Genomic DNA, 21,362 nt, shown 5'->3' on the forward strand with positions numbered 1-21,362 from the left:
AGTGCTCGGAAGAGCACCCCCAGCAGGCCAGTCTCTGCTGGGGCATTGCGTGGGGCACGCCCCCCCGGCTGGCCCAGGTTTTCACCATAGAGCCCGGGTTGGGCAACGAGAACCAAGAGGAGCGCAGACAGGTCCCTCTCACCCAGTCTATAGTAATCCGGAGGAAGGAGACTAAGTTTCGTCATCTGTGTACCCAGAGTAACAGAGCGGGACCTCTCGGCAAAGGCCTTGTGCTCCTTAGAGACCCAACTGGAGAAACATTTTAAACTGACGCCCATCAGAACTTCCAGAGCAGCCAAGCCGCCTGGTCCTTGCAGACATTCCTCTGGCCAATAACCAGATGGCCGGGCCCAGAGAGCGGCCATCTGGTAGGTCAAAGCATTCCAATGGGCCTGGATGGGAAGTGCCTTTGGCCCCCCCACCTGACAAAGGACAGGGCACCGGAAGGTGCCCAAAGGCATGGGCCAGCACCAATCGTCATCCTCGAGCTCTGGCAAGGCCACCTTAGAATTTTTCTCCCCCCCCCCTCCACATAAGAGGTTTTTGATCCACCCTGGAGCTTATCCCTCTGGGGAGGGACAGTCGCCCCAAATGTGAAACAGGTACCCAATGCTGGGTGCTTGGGGGGACCAGCACCCCCCCCCCCAGCCATCCTGGAGCTTTAGCAGGGCCCATTTAGAGCTTCCCCTTCCAGGGCTCCCCGCAACTACCGCAAGGCTTGGGGACTCCACCCACACGCACAAGGCTGGCACCCAAGGCCAGTGGGGGCAGCAGCCCCAGCCACCGTGGAGCTCTGGGCCGGGCCGCCTTAGAGCTTCGCCCGCCACATTAGAGCTTTACCCTCCAGAGAGGGACAGGCCTCCCCACAATCACCACCAGGCTTGGGGACAGTCAACCCAGACGTGAGACAGGCACCCAAGGCCAGGACACCCCCGCCGCCAGCCACCCTGGAGCTTTAGCAGGGCTCCTTAAGAGCTTTTCCCTGTGGGGAGCGATGCGACTACCACTGGGTCCGGGGGCTTTCACCCTGGAGCTCTGGCCTGAGCTGCTCCCCCAACATTAGAGCCTTTCCTTCCAGGACTAACCCACAAACACTGTGGAACTCAGGGCCGGCCACTGCGAGAGCATTTACCCCCACGCAGAGGAAAGGGACCCGCTCAGGTCGCCCCTTGACACACGCACCTCGTCTTGGACCTGACCACAACTGGTTGATACTTGCCAGAGGACCGGGAGCAACCCACGAACGCCATTGAACTAAAGCCGGTAATTGCGCCACGGCCGCCCTTAAGGCCGCAAGGTGGCACTTCCATGCCAATCGTAGACAAATGCAGGAGTCAGCCGTGGCAACCACAACTCGGGCCATCTGGGCCTACTCCCCGGGCCAGATGGCCCAGCGGCCGTACCTGCCCCCACCGCCCAGGGGCACAGGCTTAAGGTACCACCCCGCGTGCTCTGGGGTGGGTGCTTAAGCTGCTGCCTCTCTTCCACGCCCTGGGTTTAAGGTACCAACTCAGCGCTCTCGGGCCGGGGAGACACTTCCACGCCGACTATTAAGCTTACGGAACCCGACCGGAGACAAATGCAGGAGTCAGCCGCAACTAGGGTTTCTGGTCCACCAGCCACAACTTGGGTCATCTGGGCCTACTACCAGGCCAGGTGGTCCAGTGGCCAGCCGGGCCTGCCCCAACCCCACTTTCCAGGGGCACAGGCTTTAGCTACAACCCCGCGCCCTGGGGTGGCTGCACCCTCTCTTCCCCTGCCCTGTTCGGGGGCTTAAGGCACCACCTCGAAGGCCCGGGCCCAAGGCCATCTGGTCTGCCAGGCTGACCAGGAAAGGTGAGAAGAGTGCTCCCCGCCCAGCCCGCACACCCCCGCAGGTGCGCCCCTATGGTGGGTGGTATTTTCCTGTGCACCCCGCATGCCCCAGGAGGAAGGATGGAGAACCTTGGCAGTGCTGCCGCCTTGCAACAAAAGCTTGGCTTAGAGGATGACTTCCAATAGATCGCAGCGACGTAGCTGCTCTGCTACTTACAAAACCCTGAACCAGAATCAGGTTGTCGATGAATGATTTAGCACCAGATTCCCACAAACATGCGGTGCACTATGGGTGAGAGAGGTGGCCCCCATTCTGTCCACACTCAAGTCCTGAGGCAAGCGGCTCTACACACCGGCCCCAAGGCCGGCTGTCCTAAGCTAACTGATGCTCGACAGCGCTGCAGTATCACGGTCTGGGGTGGAGGGGGGGATTTTGGACGTAGAGGCGTTCAGTCATAATCCCACAGATGGTAGCTTCACCCCATTGGCTCCTCAGCCAAGCATGCACACCAAATGCCTGAACCTGCGGTTCCTCTCGTACTGAACAGGATTACTATTGCAACAACACATCATCAGTAGGGTAAAACTAACCTGTCTCACAACGGTCTAAATCCACCTCACGTTTCCTATTAGTGGGTAAACAATCCGATGCTTGGTGAAATCTGTTTCACAATGATAGGAAGAGTCGACATTGAAGGATCAAAAAGCGACGTCGCTATGAAGGCTTGGCCGCCACAAGCCAGTTATCCCTGTGGTAACTTTTCTGATACCTCCTGCTTGAAACCCAAAAAGTCAGCAGGATTGTGAAGCCCTGCTTTCACGGTCTATATTCATACTGAAAAATCGAGATCAAGCTAGCTTTTGCCCGTCTGCTCCGCGGGAGGTTTCTGTCCTCCTTGAACCTGCGTTATCCTTTGACAGGGTGTACCACCCCAGTCAAACTCCCCACCTGCCACTTTCCCCGGAGCGGGTCGTGCCCGGCAGGTGCCGGGTGCTTGGAGCCAGAAGCGAGAGCCCCATGGGGCTTGCCCCCCGCCTCACCGGGTAAGTGGAAAAACAATAATAGTAGTGGTATTTCACCAGCGGCCCGAGGGCCTCCCACTTATCCTACCTCATGTCTCTTCACAGTGCCAGACTAGAGTCAAACTCAACCGGGTCTTCTTTCCCCGACGATTCTGCCAAGCTTGTTCCCTTGGCTGTGGTTTCGCTAGATAGTAGATAGGGACAGTGGGAATCTCATTCATCCATTCATGCACATCACTAATTAGATGACGAGGCATGTGGCTACCTTAAAGGTCATAGTTCCCCTATCCGTTTACCCTCGCTTCATTGAATTTCTTCACTTTGACATTCAGAGCACTTGGCAGAAATCACATTGCGTCAACACCCTCCACAGGCCTTCGCAATGCTTTGTTTTAATTAAACAGTCAGATTCCCCTGGTCCGCACCAGTTCCAAGTCAGCTGCTAGGTGTCGGCCGAGGCAGAATGCCGGCCCTGAACCCCCAGAGGAAGAACAAGATTGGCGAACACTGCAGCTGGGGTGATCCCCAGGAAGGGACCGGCTCGCATCCAGAGGCTGACTTCCAGTACCTACATTGTTCTGACATGCCAGAGGTTGTCCGCCTTGGAGACATGCTGCCGATATGGGTACGGCCTGGCGTGAGATTTACAAAATCTCACCCAGATTTTTAAGGACCAGCGGGAGCTCACTGGACGCCGCCGGAACAGCAACGCTTTGCAAAGCTCGGGCCCCTTTCTCGGGGCAAACCCATTCCAGGGTGCCCTGCCCCTCACAAAGAAAAGAACTCTCTGTGCGGCTGGGGGCGTGGCTACAGAGCCATGTAGGAGGACGTGTTTCCAAGGAGGCTCCTGATGATCCTGAAATGATCCGAAAAAATGTGACACATTGAAACCATCCTGGTCTGAATACATCGTTTGCCCGAGTTCATGAACTAACACTGCCCAACTGGAGTTGGAGATGGTGAGGATCAGGGCTATGATGCGAGCGAAATCAGCCGGAAGAATTTTGTGGCGGTGCGCTTGTGAGGAATCTAAAATGGCGATCCGCCAACAACAAAGAGATGTGGAGGACAGCTGACTCGCGAGCAGCCCGTTGTAGGAGAGAGAGCTGCGCTCAGATCGGGTCTGCCAGAAGGGGCCGCGAGTAGAGCAGAGCTGTGAAGACCCCCTGTGACCACAGCGCGGGACCCGGGGGAGAAGCCCGACGTCGGAGTAAAACGGCAAACGAACAGTGCCGTGATTGAAAAGCGCATGCCCGGTGCGCGACGAAACGGGACTGGAACCCCAAGCAGTCCGCGTGTATGCGTGATAGACTACAAGGCTGCTCACCCATGAATAAGTGACAGTACAATATACACTGCAATACTCGGCAGTGTATGCGCAACACATACGAGGCACCGGCATGCCCACAAGCAGCTGTAGCGAAGTGACGGCGTATGAGCCGTCCAAGCATTATGGGCGGTTTCGCTTGCAGCCGCAGTGGAGACTTGGCCATTAGACAGGCCTGTGACGGGGCAGCCTTTCGGGTCGTGCATGGTGTCCACGGCTGCAGGCTCCGTGTTGCGGCCATCCGGACCGAAGGTAACGCAATAACACGGATGTACAGGGCCAGCTTAGTATACGGAGTGCCACACAGGAAGACCCTGAAACGGATGCAATCAAGTTTCACTGATAATAAAGCCGAGCACAGCCTAAGGGTTGCCTGAGACCTGACGGAGACACACAGGGGGACCCTGATTAGATGTGATAGCAGCTCCTAGCAAAACAGATGCCAGCTTAATCATATTACCCTTTGCAATGTGTATAAGTTCATGCATCCACCGGGGACAAGGGAGTTGATCTTGCAATTGCAGCACAGGGCAGGGTCATGCAGAGCGCTGACCCTGCAAACATGGAACTATTGCATGGTGCAATGTGGAACCAGTAACTAGAATGAACCGGTGGCGACCAGAGCACTACTGACTTATATTGAACTAACTATCACGTTGCTAAGCAATTCTTTGAATGGGCTGCGATGCGGAGCTTGGATAGCGCATTCAAAATGGCGCCAATGCGCGCATGTATATAGACGCAGGGAGCTGCCCGGTACGCTGTGCACCAAGTGGATCGATCAGAGGGAGGCGACGCTGGGAGCGTCCGTCTCCTTTAACGAGGTGACGGGAGGAGAGAAAAGAGCACCGTTGCCGCTCACAGACAGCTGATGATAAGCTGAAATGCCCATGACACAATAAACCCAGCGCCGCACCGTGAGACGAAGAGGCGCAGGCACACATCGGCAACCCAACCTGCAACAAACTCCACCAAACCATCCTGTGGAGTCTAGTAAACACAATAGCACAACGAAGAACAAGACATGCCTATGATTGATTTACGAATGCTGATCCAGCCACCCGAGGGGCACAGACAGGCTTAGACAGAAACACAGAGACTTGCAGCCGCCTGAAGTGGGAACAAAGCGACGCAGACAACGTGCCCGAGGTGGCCGCAAGAGGTAACTGCAGATGAAGGCGTACGGGGTTGCCCCATGAAAGTGGGGACCAGCAAGAGTGGCCACCGGAGCCCGCAGAGCCACACCAGGGCCAGGCAGACAGCCCGGGGAGCTAGATCGACTGGGGCAGGGTCCTTAGTCCTGTGAAGGCTGAATGAACTCACGTGGGTACGTGGGAGGACACAGTCCATTCTAGAAATAGGGGAGGTCGCTGGAGGACACCCCTGAAACGATCAGGCCGGGCCTAGACATTTTGGGCAACTTAGCACGTTCTAAAAGAGGACAGCACGTTTTGGGGCCGACTCACTTTACCCTGACGCAACAAGATGTCCAACAAACTCATCAGACAGAAAGGCAAGCAGCCCACACTGGACGTTTTTGCCAAAACACCACCAGGTGCAGAAGGGGCCAGGAAGAAAGCTGGGGGCCGAGACATTATGGGCAACCAGGAGGTACTTGCGGCGATTGCTGACCTGAAAGTGGCCTTGGAGACCAAACTGGGCCTAGCAATCAGTGAATTGAAAGCTGCACTTGAGCTCAAAGTTGGAGCGGTGCAGGAGGACGTAAATCTTCTCCGGCAAGACGTATGATTGTTGGCTGAGCGCACGGAGGACCTGGAAAAAGAGGTGGCCCCGAACACAGCAGCCTGTGCTGCCAATAAATCTGAACTTCACGCCTTGGTACAACGTGTGGGCAATCTGGAGAGCAGGTCGGAAGAGGCGGAGGGACGCACCCGAAGGAACAATATTCCCATTATCGGAAGGAGCTGAGGGAACTAACCCTACGAATACATCGATTCTATGCTATTACAGGAGATAACCGGGGGAGCCCTGCCCTAGGGGTTCGTTGTAGAGAGGGCACACAGGGCCCTGATGAGGAAGCCACTGCCGTGGAACCCCCCCCACACCCCCCAGGCCGGTGATAGCGAAGATCCTAAACTAACGGGATCGGGAAAAAATCCTTGAACACTTTCGGAAGGGCGGCACGATACAAAGAGGTGCTGCGAACATAACGGCATACCCGGATTATACCTTGCAAGTACAGCGCAGCCGCATGAACTTTGGGTCCGTGAAGATTGCGGGATGCAGGCCATAGGTACATGCTGCTTTATCCAGCTAAACTGAAGGTTTTCTACAAGAGCAGAACCTTGTTTTTTGACACCCCAGAGGATGCCATGGGATGGTTAGATGCGCAGAGCTGTCCCCGGGAACCGGACATCCATGGAGCAGAAGGTGGAGATAAGTAACATGCGTCGGTAAAGCGCCCTAGGTGCTGCAGCTCATGACAATGGGACTTGAATATAGCATTGCATATACCGGCAGAGGAGTGTGTTCAGAGCTACAATTATAAATATGAGACGGTGGCACTGGAAACCTTGATATAGATATAGGAGCTATACGGAGCAGGACCTCACACCCCATAGCGAATAGTTTAGTTAGGTCACTGGTAGTTCGGTGACACCCTGCTGGGTTCTGGGCTGGGGCCTTTTAGGGCAGAACCAAACGCAGGGGGGCCTGAGATCCAGGGATGGAGCTGGGCACTTGTTGGGGTTGGGGTAGACGAAGAGGGGGAGGTGGGAGGGTGAGAGGGGTGTGCAGTGGTTTGAAGTTGGGGAATGGGGAGTTGGGAAGGGGGTTGGAGGGAAGTTTGATGGGAGGGAAGTTTGATGGGAGGGAAAGGGTATTGGGCCAAAATGTGACCCTTAAGAGGCGGGATATCATGGTGATGGCGCCAGGGTGCCTTACAGTGGTTACCTGGAATGTCAGGGGCCTCAACAGCTATCTGAAACGTAACAAGGTGATGATGTATCTGAAAAGGATGAGGACCGACATAGCATTATTGCAAGAGACCCACCTCACTAGGGAGAAATTGGAGGTGGTTAAGAAGAAGTGGAGGGGGTACCTGGTGGGATCCACATACTCGGCCTACGCTAGAGGAGTTATCATCTGGGTGGCGCCACAGGTGCCATTTCAGCTGCTTCAGGTCACGGGTGACCCAGATGGCAGAATGACTGTTGTGAAGGGTATATTGGAAAACCGAGAAGTGTGTATTGTAAATTTATATGCCCCTAACCAGGACACAGCGGCTTACTTTAGGACCCTGTACGGTAGAGTCGGCCCACTGCTGGGTGGTGGGATTATTTGGGGAGGTGATTTTATCTGTGTACTTAACCCTAATGTTGACAGATCGGATAGTAAGATAGACAAACCAACCCCAGCAGCAAAGGTGCTACAGGCCCTCCCGAGGGACTTCGACCTAGTGGATGTCTGGAGGCAGTTGCATCCAGTGGATAGACAATACTCGCACTATACGGCACCACACGCCCTTCACACAAGATTAGACTGTGTTCGCCTCCACAGAGTTGGCAGGAGAGATGGAAGGTGCGGAATACAAAGCTAGGGTGCTTTTGGACCACTCCCCCCTGATCCTGGAGTGGCGGCATCAACCTCCCAGGGCACGGATTCCCACTTGGAAACTCAGAGCCGAGGCTCTGCAGGACCCGGGATTCATGGAGGATTTAAGAGAGGCGATCACTGAGTACTTAGAGATAAATACTGTAGTGTAAGCTCTATGGGAACTGTTTGGGAGGCGTTTAAGGTGGTTTTGCGGGGGGTTGCCATTTTGAAGTCTAGGGGGATCCAGGGGGGCATAGAGCAGAGTGGAAGGGAATTGAGGAGGAGTTGGAGGGCAGGATGCGTACGGAAGGCACCGCTGATGAGGACAGAGACAGGATAAGGCAATTACAACAGGCCAGTGGGGACTGCTGGGACAGGTTATGTAAACTAAGCTATAAGAAATACGTGGAGAGACAGCACGCAGGGGGAGATAAGCTGGGCAGGTTGTCTGGCCTGGCTATACAAGAGTGAGACGCCGCGAACGGTGATCAGGGAAATTAAAGGCAAGGGAGGGTGGACTCATAATACCCAGGAGGGGGTGAATGAGGAGTTCCTGAGATTCTATAAACATCTTTATGAGGACCCAGGTGGCCCTAGAGACCACGAAATTCGGGTAAGATTGGAGGACATTGGCCTACCCACCTTAGATGAGGCAGAACGCGCAGACATATATGCCCCTATTACGATGGAAGAACTCGAACTAGTGGTTCGCTACTTGCCCACCTGTAAGGCCCCCGGGTCCGATGGGCTTCCAAGTGAATTTTATAAAACCTATGAACAAGAGTTGCTTCCCCCGCTGCTGGCCATGCTTAACCAGTCGTATGAGCAAGGCAGGCTACCAGAGACCCTGTGAGAGGCGGTGAGTATCCCGCTTCTGAAGCCGGGCAAGCCTATCACTGATTGTGGGTCGTACAGGCCCTTATCGATGCTCAATCAGGTTAGTAAAATCCTCACTGCTATACTGGCAAATAGGCTTAAGGCTGTCATTCGTAAACTGATACACGCCGACCAAACGGGCTATGTCCCGGGCAGGAACATAACTGATAATCTCAGAAGACTGCATCACATCCTTGACCAGACAAAAAATGACCCAGGTGAACTGGCAATAGTTTCACTAGACGTGGTCGAGGCCTTCGAGCCAATGAAAAGGCCCTAGTTGATCGCGACCTTTAAGGGCTATGGAATGGGACCGGGGTACCTCAGGTGGGTGACAATGTTATATAGCTCCCCGATCGCCAGGGTCAAAACGGGTGCTATCATTTCGTACAAATGGTAACTAAGCAGAGGCACTAGACAGGGCTGCCCGTGGTCGCCCATGTTATACATATGGGCACTGGAGCCATTGGCCACCTGCCTGAGACAGCAATACGAGGAGATAGGTATTCACACTGCGGATGGCATGCACCTTGTTTCTTTATATGCGGACGACATACTGTTATATTTACGCTACCCAGAAGAGAACATGCAATATATTCTAGACATGATGGAGCAATTTGCCGTTCTCTCTGGCATAGCGTTTAACCCCAAAAAGTCTAGCGTGTTCCCTCTGGGGAGATACAAGCTTGTCTTGCCCAGGAGTCTGCCAGTGTTGCCGATTACCCTGGCACACAAAGTCGTTCCGATATCTCGGAATTGACATATACCATATAGCAGAAGAACATGCACGCAACACGGTTAAAGCAGTAGAAGGAATTAAGAACAGCATGGGATTCTGGTCCAGGTTACCCCTGGCTATGGTGGGGAGGGCTGCTCTGCTAAAAATGGTAGTTTTGCCTAGACTGTTGCATTTCTTTGTTAACATCCCGCATGGGATCCTGAGGCGCTTTTTAGCTAGCCTCCATAGCATGTGTTGGAGCTTCATCTGGGGCAACTCCAGGAACAGGGTGGCCCTCTGGAAACTACAGAACTCGTGTGATAGGGGAGGGATCAACCTGCCAAATTTTGAGCTATACTATCTGGCAGGGCAGCTGCAGTATGTAGCAAGATGGCTGTCTGGCGAGGAGACGGCAGAAACCAGGCTGCTGTGCAGGGAACTGCTCCCCTTCTTTCACAAAGAAGTGGTGTGGCTGTCCAAGTCGAGGGCCCGGGGGATGGCGGGGCTGCTGGTACTGGGATGGGAGATATGGCACAGAACGTGGCAGATTGCGGGACACCCGGTTCCGTACTCTATGCAGGTGCCGCTTGCAGCACTATGTGGAGAGGATCCCCAGCTGATACAAGGGGTCCGCAAGTACTGGGAACCAGTGGGCCTGGCCACCCTGGGAGACATATGGCTGGAAGGGGAGGCATTAGAGTTCCCAAACCTGATCGAAGATACTGGGGTGCATAAAGGGCAGTACATAACTTACACCAGAATTGTCAAGAGAGTACGAGCGAAGTGGCCAACAGAGGTGCTCACCGGACAACCGGATGCCACCATGGAGGCTATATATGATATTTCAGAGGGTGGGCATGAGATTTCCCGCATATACGAGCTGTTGGGGTCCAAGGTGGGGAAGGACTTGACCCAACAGACAACTTTGGGAGGATGAGGTGGGAGAGCCCATATCGGATGGGCTCTGGAAAAGAGCCCAAAGATATAAAAAAGTGTCCCGGAACGCAAGGCTCCAGCAGATCCAACTATATGTCACACATAGAGCATAGCTCACCCCCAGTAAGAATGCTAGGTTTGGTGGCCGTACGACTCAGAAATGCCCTAGGTGTGGGGTGGAGGAGGCTGGGCTACTCCACATGTTTTGGACCTGCCCTGAGGTGGGGCGGTTTTGGCAAGAAGTGAAGGCACGCTTAGCAGGAACCGGTATTACACTGGAGGTGGAGTCGGCCTCGGCATGCATGCTGGGGGGATTCCCTAGGCCACGTAACTTAAAGCACATAAGCAAAATGAAAGATCTAGCATATGTCCTGGCCAAACGAAGGATAGCAATGTGCTGGAAGGCAGCCCAGAGGCCGAGGATAGAGTTGTGGTGGGCTGACCTCTTAAAATGGGCAGAGGCAGAAACGGCTGTTTGGTGGGACACGGTTTGTAGGGGAGGGGAGGAGGAGGTAGGACCCCTAATTGAATGGAGGCAGCTGGTGGCTACCATGAGTGCCCCCCCCAGTCTGATCAGAGCGATGATAAAACGGATAAAGAGACGACGATAAACCCGCCTGAAAAATCACAGGATGATGACATGGACATATTGGCTCAAGTTAGGGGGGAGGGAGGGAATGGGACTGGACAATGCTGATTGTAACACTCTGACGCTGAATCTGATGATGGAAGTCCCAAGAATTGTGTGTTGTATAAAATAAAAATTGTTTAAAAAAAACAAAAAACAAAAAAAACCTCTGTGCGGCTCCTGCCGGCTTCTCTGGGATCATTTGCATTACAACACTGGACGCCGCAAGGGCGCCCGACCCTGCCACTCTGGATTTGGGGATCTGAACCCGACTTCCTGTCGATCGGCTGAGGGCAATGGAGGCCATAGCCCATCCCTTCCGAACGGCGCTCGCCCATCTCTTAGGACTGACTGACCCATGTTCAACTTCTGTTCACATGGAACCCTTCTCCACTTTATTCTTCAAAGTTCTCGTTTTAATATTTGCTACTACAACCAAGATCTGCACCTGCGGCGGCTCCACCAGGGCCCTCGCCCCGGGCTTCTGTGCGTACTGCAGCAGCCCTCCTACTCGCCTGACTTAGCCCCCGCGGCTCTCAACGCCGGCCTGGTATGGGCCTGATGCTCCAGGGCCATCCATTTTCAGGGCTAGTTGAGCGGATTCCGACTACCATGGCCACCATCCTGCTGTCTATATCAACCAACACCGTTTCTGGGCACTTATGAGCATCTGCATCATGTGCCTTAACCCCGGGTGCGGTTCATCCCGCAGCGCCTGTTCTGCATACCAAAAGTTGCCCACTGAGCACTTTCATACAATACCCGGCTCCACACCAGCAAGCCGGGCTTCATACCCATTTAAAGTTTGAGAGCAGGTTCAGATAATTTTGGCCCCAAGACCTCTAATCATTCGCTTTGCTAGATAAAACTGGGATTTCCGTGCGCCAGCTACCTTGAGTGAAAGTTCGGAGAGAACCAGCTACTATATCATTCGATTAGTCTTTTGCCCCTGTACCGAGGTCAGATGACCGATTTACACATCAGGACCGCTACGGACCTCCACCAGGCCGAGTTCACCATCTTTCGGGTCCTATCACACACGCTCATGCATCATCTCTGACAGAGCGGGGGAGACGGGTCGGTGGAGAGCCCACCTCGACAGAATGCCACTGCAATCGCCGGCACCGGCCCTCAACATCATTACATCACAGGGTTTCATTCATCCCTCTGACTCGGGCAGGCGTTATATTCTTAGTCAGTGTTTCCAGACAGGTCGGGTGGTTAACCGACCCCTGGCGCCCTTTGTGGGCCTCCCCGCCTGGCAGCATGACGTGGTTGGGGTGTATTGAGGGCAGTCCACCACAGTCACATCGGGAGCCCCGTCTCCCATGGCCACTCTAGCAACCCCCAAGAAGGGTCAGGACAGTTGCCGGATAAGGGCCCGGTGGTGGTCTATCTCCCTCAGCCCCGTGGACACAGCAAAACTGCTGTCAGGGGGCTGTAGCACTCTCTGCTGGAGCAGAGAGCCACCTGCCCCCTGGGGCCTTCCCAAATGCACCCTGCTGGGGCTGGATGTGCCCGGGCCACAGACCCGGAAGGGCCTCCACTGTTCCAGGTGACCAACCTGCCTGCCGTGTTGAATCCTGTGGGTGGACTGCACAGACCCCACCAGTTTACCGCTCAACCGTTTCACACCCTCTTGAACTCTCTTCAACTTTCCCTTGCAGTACTTGTTGGTCACCAGTCTCGTGCCCGTATTTAGCCCTAGACAGAGTTTACCACACGCTTTGGGCTGCATTCCCAAGCAACCTGACTCCAAGAAGACCTGATCCCGGTGTGCAAGAGACCGCTATCGGCCTAACACCATCCGCATGGGGAGACTCGATCAGAAGGACTTGAGCCCCCTGAGCGATGCCAGGGAGTCGGTCTTCTGTACGCCACATTTCCCACGCCTGCTGCTGAATGGGGATTTGGCGCTGTGCTCTTCCCTTTTCACTGGCCGTTACTGAGGGAATCTTGGTTAGTTCCTTTTCCTCTGCTTAGTAATATGCTTAAATTCAGCAGGTCACCATGTCTGATCTGAGGCCGTGGTCGGGAAGCACAAAGCTCAGGGCAGCTGGCCTCGGGCCCGTATGGGGGGTTGCCCCAGCCCTTGGCGCAGGCGAGTGTATTCTGTCCCAATCTGTGACCGAAGCCCACATGGTCACGAGGTCCGTGCTCCATGGTCATCCTGCGCCGGCAGCCGTGGGACACCAAAGACAGCCACACACAGCATGGGCAGGTGCCCCGGGGTAGGGTGAAGGTGCGCCAGGCTTTTTTAAAGCCTGCTGCCACCGCCACCACATCGGGGCGCGTCGCCACCCGGCCCTCCCAAAACCAGCATGAGGTGGGGAAACTGGGGAAACCAGGACGCGTCGGCAATGAGCTTGCGCGCCAGATCCAAGGATCCAGCGACAGGGCTGATCGGGGTCTGACCTTAGGGGGATGAAGGGAATGGGGTCCCTGCAACAGCCCCAGCCACGCCCCTGGGAGTGAACCCCGGGGCGACTGATGTACAAGCGACCCTCAGACAGGCGTAGTCCCGGGAAAAACCCAGGGCCACATGGTGTGTCCAAAGGGTTGATCAATGTGTCCTGCAATTCACACTAATTCTGGCAGCTAGCTGCGTTCTTCATCGATGCACGAGTCGAGTGATCCACCGCCAAGAGCCACAGGCAACTTTTTTTGTCCTAGATGTCGGCCTGACCCTGCCGGTGCAGGAGAGGTTGGGGGAGGCAGCGCTGGCTGTGGCAGGACAGCCCAGCTCCCTGTCTAGCTCGGCAGAAACCATTGTGGTTTCAAAAGAAAATAATAATAATAATCCAGGTGCTCAGCCTGACCGCCAGCTGCAGCAGCACAGTGCTTCCCAGGGGGATGGAGGTAGGCCGCTCCGCCACCTGCCCACACGGCCCGATCCACTCATCCTTCCCTGACCCCTTCCGCTTCCCTTTTGGGAGGGGGGCTGGGAGATGGACAACGAGGCAGGCCAGAGACAGCACAGACAGGGGGGTCGGGTGGGACCACTAGAGTCTTCAAACCCCAGCCCGGCCGCATAGGACCCAGCTCCAGGTACCTGGGCAAGAGGGAAGGTCACCCACTGTGCCAGCGGGCCTGGCCATTGCTCACACACAGATGTGGGTGGCTGGAACCTTGGCGCCCACCGTCAAGTGAGCCAGCTGCACCATGGCTCATGCCTGCCTTGCCCGGGTGCCTGTCTGCCTGGGGAGGCACCCCTAGAGAGCAGTCAGGTTTCCCTCGGCTCCCGGCTGCCCCCAGTCAGGGCTTCCCTGGTGACCGGGGTGTGCCCAACAATGCCCAGCCGCTGGCAGGTCAGAGAGACCCCCGGCCAGCGCAGATGCGGGCTCAGTGAGGAGAGGGGGCTGGTTGACCACGCGCACCGGACCACTCTGCGAGAGGTGCCCCGGGCTGTGGGTGTGCACGTCTGGGATGCAACCGAGGTCGGGCCCACAGCTCTCCCTCCCGCTGCTCCGCTGTTAATGATCCTTTGTGCCCCCACCCACAAGCAGAAACCATTCACACTCAAATGCCCCATTTCTCCTTCCAAACACGTTCCAGATTCAAATGCCACCTCCCTCCTGACCTACATGCCACCATCCCTCCATCCGAACCCAAACAAAGACACCAACATCCGCCCCTCCATACTTACACCAAGATGCTCCACCCCTCAGAGCCACACCCATATGCTTCATCTCTACCTCCACACTCAGATGGCGCCATTCGCCCTCTCTCTATACCCACACCCGATTACCCCATCCCTTCGACACACACATGCTCCCACCACTCCAATAAACCAACATCCTTCTCTCCCGATAAACATACCCCATCCCTCCATTCACACCCAGATGCCCCCTTCCTTCCCACCAGAGCGCTCCAGCCCTGACCCACATGCTCCACCATTCCCTGACATGCCCCCATCATATGCCCATTCCAGATCAACAATGCCCCCACCGATCCAGACTCCACGATGCACAATCCCTTCCTCAAGATCCATACCATGATGGCCCATGCTCCCTCCACACAGAAAGATGCCCCTATCCGTCCTCCGACCAATAAGCCCCAATCCTTCCCTCCAGACCAACACCAATGTGCCCCATCCCTCCCTACAGACCCACACCCATGTGCACCATCCCTTCCTCTCAGAACCACACCAAGATGCCCCATCCCTCCCTCTAGACCAATACCATAATGCACCATCCTCCCTCCAGATAGCAAGATGCCCCTTGCATCAGATGCCCATGTGCCGATCCTGAATCACATGCAGATAGCCCCAGCTAACCCCCTCTAAAACCACCCATCCTAGTATGCCCCCATCCGCCCAGACCAACACCAATGTGCCCCGTCCCCTCCTTCCAGACCCACACCAATATGCGGTCATCCCTCCCCAGACCAATGTCCCCATCCCTCCCATCAAACCCACACCAATGTGCCCCCAATACCTCCCTACAGAGCCACACCAAGATGCCCAGTCCAACTTCTCAACCCACACCTAGATGACCCATGCCACCCTCCAGAACCACTGTGCCCCGTCTCTCCCTCCAGAAACACACCCATGTGCACCATCCCTCCACCCAAATCCACACCAATGTACCCCCACCACCTGCATCCAGAGCCACAACAAGATGCCCATCCAACTTCCCAACCCACACCTAGATGACCTATGCTACCCTCCAGACCCACTGTGCCCCATCTCTCCCTCCAGAAACACACCCATGTGCACCATCCCTCCGCCAAGATCCACACCAATGTGCCCCACAACCTCCCTCCAGAGCCACACCAAAATGCCCTGTCCCACTTCCCAACCCACACCTAGATGACCCATGCCACCCTCCAGACACACGGTGCCCCATCTCTCCCTCCAGAAACACACCCATGTGCACCATACCTCCACCCAGATCCACACCAATGTGCCCCCACCACCTCCCTCCAGAGCCACACCAAGATGCCCCATCCAGCTTCCCAACCCACACCTAGATGACCCATGCCACCCTCCATACCCACTGTGCCCCATCTCTCCCTCCAGAAAAACGCCCATGTGCCCCATCCACCTCCCTCCAGAGCCATACCAATGTGCCCCACCACTTCCCTCCAGAAACACACCAATGTGCCCCCACCACCTCCCTCCAGAGCCACACCAATGGGCCCCACCACCTCCCTCCAGAGCCACACCAAGATGCCCGTCCCACTTCCCAACCCACACCTAGATGACCCATGCCACCCTCCAGACCCACTGTGCCCCATTTCTCCCTCTGGAAACACACCCATGTGCCACATCCCTCCCCCGAGACCCACACCAATGTGCCTCACCCCTCCCATCAAACCCACACCTGCATATCAAACCACACCAATGTGCCCCCAGACCAACACCAATGTGCCCCTATGCATTGGAGAACCCACCAAGATGCCACCATCCCTCCATCCATACAGCAAGATGCCCCCATCCGGCCCTCCAGACCCCCATCTAGATGAACCATCCCTCCCCCAGTCCCACAATGTGCCCCCATCACCTCCCTCCAAAGCCACACCAAGATGCCCCGTCCCACCCCACACCTAGGTGACCCATGCCACCCTCCAGACCCACTGTGCCCCATCTCTCCCTCCGGAAACACACCCATGTGCCCTATTCCTCCCCTAGACCCACACCAATGTGGTCCCACCCCCTCCCTCCAGAGCCACACCAAGATGCCCCATCCCACCCTCCCAACCCACACCTAGATGACCCATGCAAAACCTCCAGATCCACTGTGCCCCATATCTCCCTCCGGCAACACACCCATGTGCCCCATCCCTCCCCTAGACCCACACCAATGTGGTCCCACACCCTCCCTCCAGAGCCACACCAAGATGCCCCATCCCACCCTCCCAACCCACACCTAGATCACCCATGCCGCCCTCCAGACCCACTGTGCGCCATCTCTCCCTCCAGAAACACACCCATGTGCCACATCCCTCCCCCTAAACCCACACCAATGTGCCCCATCCCTCCCATCAAACCCACACCAATGTGCCCAACCCCCTCCCTCCAGAGCCACACCAAGATGCCCCATCGCACCCTCCCAACCCTCACCTAGATGACTCATGCTACATCCAGACCTACTGTGGCCCATCTCTCCCTTCTGAAGCCCGCCCATGTGCCCCATCCCTCCCCCCAGACCCACACCAATGTGCCCCATCCCCCCCATCAAACCCACACGAATGTGCCCCCACCAACTCCCTCCAGAGCCACACCAATATGCCCCATCCTACCCTACCAACCCAAACCTAGTTGACCCATGACACCCTCCAGACACACTGAGCCCCGTCTCTCCCTCCAGACCCACACCCATGTCCCCCATCCCTCCCCCAGACCCACACCAATGTACCCCAAACCCACACTACTGTCCCTATCCCTCTGCTCAGACCCACGCCATGTTCCTATCCCTCCCTCCAGCCCTACACCAATGTGCCCCTTCCGCCAGACCCACACCAATGTGCCGCTCCCTGCCAGACCCAAACCAGCGTGCCCCTATCCATCCATTCAGACCCCATCCCTCCCTCTATACCAATACCATAATGCCCCATCCTCCCTACACATAGCAAGATGCTCCTTCCCCTTGCAACAGATGCCCATGTGCCGATACTGAATCACACGCAGATAGCCCCAGCCAATCCCCTCTAAAACCACCCATCCTAGTATGCCCCAAACCCAGACCAATGTGCCCCATCCTCTCGTTCCAGACCCACACCAATATGCGGCCATCCCTCCCCAGACCAATGTCCCAGTCCCTCCCATCAAACCCAAACCAATGGGCCCAGCCCCCACATCAAACCCACACCAATGTGCCACAAGACCAACACCAATGTGCCCCTATGCATTGCAGACCCCACCAAGATGCCACCAACCCTCCATTCACACAGCAAGATGCCCCCATCCTGCCCTCCAGACCTACACCTAGATGAACCACCCCCCCAGTCCCACTATGTGCCCCCATCCAAAGCCACACCAAGATGCCCCGTCCAACCCACACCTAGATGACCCATTCCACCCTCCAGACCCACCGTGCCCCATCTCTCCCTCGGAAACATACCCATGGCCCCATCCCTACCCCCAGACCCACACCAATGTGCCCCATCCCTCCCATCAAACCCACACCAATGTGCCCCCACCCCCCCTCCAGAGCCACACCAAGATGCCCCATCAAACACCTAGATGACCCATGCCACCCTCCAGACCCACTGTGCCCCATCTCTCCCTCCAGAAACACACCCAGGTGCCCAGTCTCTACCCCCAGACCAACACCAATGTGCTCCATCCCTCCCATCAAACCCATACCAATGTGCCCCCACCCCCTCCCTCTAGAGCCACACCAAGATGCCCCATGCCACCCTCCCAACCCACACCTAGATGACCCATGCCACCCTCCTGACCCACTGAGCCCCATCTCTCCCTTCTGAAACACGCATGTGCACCATCCCTCCGCCCAGATCCACACCAATGTGCCCCCAACACCTACCCCCAGAGCCACACCAAGATGCCCCATCCAACTTCCTAACCCACACCTAGATGACCCATGCTACCCACCAGACCCACTGTGCCCCATCTCTCCCTCCAGAAACACACCCATGTGCACAATCCCTCCGCCAAGATCCACACCAATGTGCCCCACCACCTCCCTCCAGAGCCACACCAAAATGCCCCGTCCCACTTCCCAACCCACACCTAGATGACTCATGCCACCCTCCAGACACACAGTGCCCCATCTCTCCCTCCAGAAACACACCCATGTGCACCATACCTCCACCCAGATCCACACCAATGTGCCCCCACCACCTCCCTCCAGAGCCACACCAAGATGCCCCATCCAACTTCCCAACCCACACCTAGATGACCCATGCCACCCTCCAGACCCACTGTGCCCCATCTCTCCCTCCAGAAAAACGCCCATGTGCCCCATCCACCTCCCTCCAGAGCCATACCAATGTGCCCCACCACCTCCCTCCAGAAACACACCAATGTGCCCCCACCACCTCCCTCCAGAGACACCAATGGGCCCCACCACCTCCCTCCAGAGCCTCACCAAGATGCCCGTCCCACTTCCCAACCCACACCTAGATGACCCATCTCTCCCTCCAGAAACACACCCATGTGCACCATCCCTCCGCCAAGATCCACACCAATGTGCCCCACCACCTCCCTCCAGAGCCACACCAATGTGCCCCCACCACCTCCCTCCAGAGCCACACCAAAATGCCTCGTCCCACTTCCCAACCTACACCTAGATGACCCATGCCACCCTCCAGACACACTGTGCCCCATCTCTCCCTCCAGAAACACACCCATGTGCACCATCCCTCCTCCCAGATCTACACCAATGTGCCCCACCACTTCCCTCCAGAGCCACACCAGGATTCCCCGTTCCATTTCCCAACCCACACCTAGATGACCCATGCCACCCTCCAGACCCACTGTGCCCCATCTCTCCCTCCAGAAACACACCCATGTCCTCCATCCCTCCCCAGACCCACACCAATGTACCCCAACCCACACCAGTGTCCCTATCCATCACCCAGACCCACACCCCTATGTCCTATCCATCCCTCCAGACCCACACCAATGTGCCCCCTTTCTCCAGAGCCACGCAAAAGTGCCTCATCCCACCAGACCTACACCAGCATGCCCCTATCCAACCATTCAGACCCCAGCAAGATGCCCAATCCCTCCCTCTAGTCCAATAACATAATGCCTGATCCTTCTTCCAAATAGCAAGATGCCCCTTGCCCCTTGCAACAGATGCCTGTGTGCCATCCCGAATCGCACGCAGATAGCCCCAGCCAACGCCCTCTAAAACCACGCATCCTAATAATCACACCCTCATAAAACATTAAATCACTCTATTAACCCCCGTTGATCAGTTAAACACAAGCATACACTGTCTCCCTGTTCCTTTTCTTAGCCCTCCATACCTTTCATGTTGAATAGCTGAGCATGATTTTTAAAGTAAATGTAATTTCCTGCTCCCCCGTCTAAATCGGGTGTCTTGCAGGAACGTTCACGGTATCCGGAAGAAAATTCCAATTTACAGTCAGTCAAAAGCACACGGGTTGCTGCTGTTCCTGCAGCCTGGCAGCCAGAGCCTTGCCGCTCAGGACCCTCCAGGGCCTCCTAGAAATGTTCCCGGTGTTGAAATGCCAACCCCAAACGCTGCAAGCCAAAGGCTGGCAGGGTCCGGTTGCACTTGCACCAGCGGCAGCCAGAGCGTTCAAAATTCCCGCTCAGCCCCAGCCCACTTACTGAACGTGCTCCCGAACCGCTTCTCTGCTCCGGAAAGCACAAGGATGACATCAGAGGTCACGTGACAACGAGGGGGCGGGCCGTTGCTATGGTCCTTTTCTCGGATGGGAACTAGTCGCTACCAATCTCATATGGCTGCACTCGCCCCTGCAATCACCGTATTTCCTCCAGGCTGGATCAGCTGCCCCTTGGTAGCTCAAGGTAACCCCTCAGGCTCGCCTATCAAAAAGCGGGCCTGCCCAGACTCCTTTTCAGCATTGCTACATAATACTCGGTCACTTCTAGCGCCTGCTGATGAAATAAGGTATTTGCTTGAAGATCGCTGCCCTGCACTCCTATGTCTCACGGAGACGTGGCTGCAAGAGAGTTCCGCCCCCTCTCTGGTGCAAGCAGTCCCCTCAGGGTACTGCATACTGCATGCATGCCGCCAGAAACCTCAGCGTGGGGGTGGGGTCGCTGTAATATTTAAAGATGACCTCAAGGTCTCCCAACTTGAGTGCCCCCACGCCATCCTTATGGAAGCCCTTCTGTTTAGGTGTATTATTTCTGCTACTTGCATATGCCATTTTTTGATTGTGTATCGCCCTCCGGGCCCTTGTGGCACATTTCTTGAACAGTTCCCTGACCTACTGGCTCATCTACAAGTACAATATACACAGTTGATTCTGCTAGGTTATTTCAATTTGAAATTTGATACGCCTAGATCTCCAGCCCTCAAACTGTTTGCTGAAAGCTTATTAGATCTTGATTTCTACCAGCATATTAAAAGCCCCAAGCATAAATTAGGCAACATGCTTGACTAGGTTTTTGCTAGAGAATCTTTCCTGACTATCTAATCCATCAAACCTATTTTATGGTCCCACCACTTCTTGGTCTTATGTTTGGTGAAAGCAGGAGGAAAACACACTAAGAAATTAGTGGATAAAATTTGGCAGCGGTCTTGACGTACTGCGGACACCCAAAGTATGATTACCTCCATCTGCCCCAAATGTGACACAACCATGGTAACCTCATTGTCTCTTCTTGCCCAGTCATTTTTGGAAGCGGCCAGTGCAGCCGCCCGCTAAATCTAGTCCAACCCCGCTCACTGCCCCCTGAACCTTGGTTCACAGACTCACTGAAGTCGGCCCGTCTTAAACTACTCCAAGCCGAACATAAATGGCGGATAGATTACGATCCCGCCAAGAAAATGCAATATGAAGCCTACTCTACTGCC

General features: G+C 55.7%; 1 protein-coding gene and 1 non-coding gene across 4 annotated transcripts in view; one reads left to right on the forward strand and one right to left on the reverse strand.

Annotated features, from left to right (window-relative positions):
* Positions 1-21,362, forward strand: part of DYNC2I1 (dynein 2 intermediate chain 1) — a 2,286,904-nt gene that overhangs the window by 1,699,327 nt on the left and 566,215 nt on the right. The window lies entirely within an intron of this gene.
* Positions 13,378-13,528, reverse strand: LOC138570743 (5.8S ribosomal RNA). Its single transcript, XR_011303776.1, has one exon. It is a non-coding gene; the product is annotated as a 5.8S ribosomal RNA (ribosomal RNA).

Source organism: Ambystoma mexicanum, chromosome 2q (assembly GCF_040938575.1).
Source record: "Ambystoma mexicanum isolate Mex_15411 chromosome 2q, UKY_AmexF1_1, whole genome shotgun sequence".
NCBI lineage: Eukaryota > Metazoa > Chordata > Amphibia > Caudata > Ambystomatidae > Ambystoma > Ambystoma mexicanum.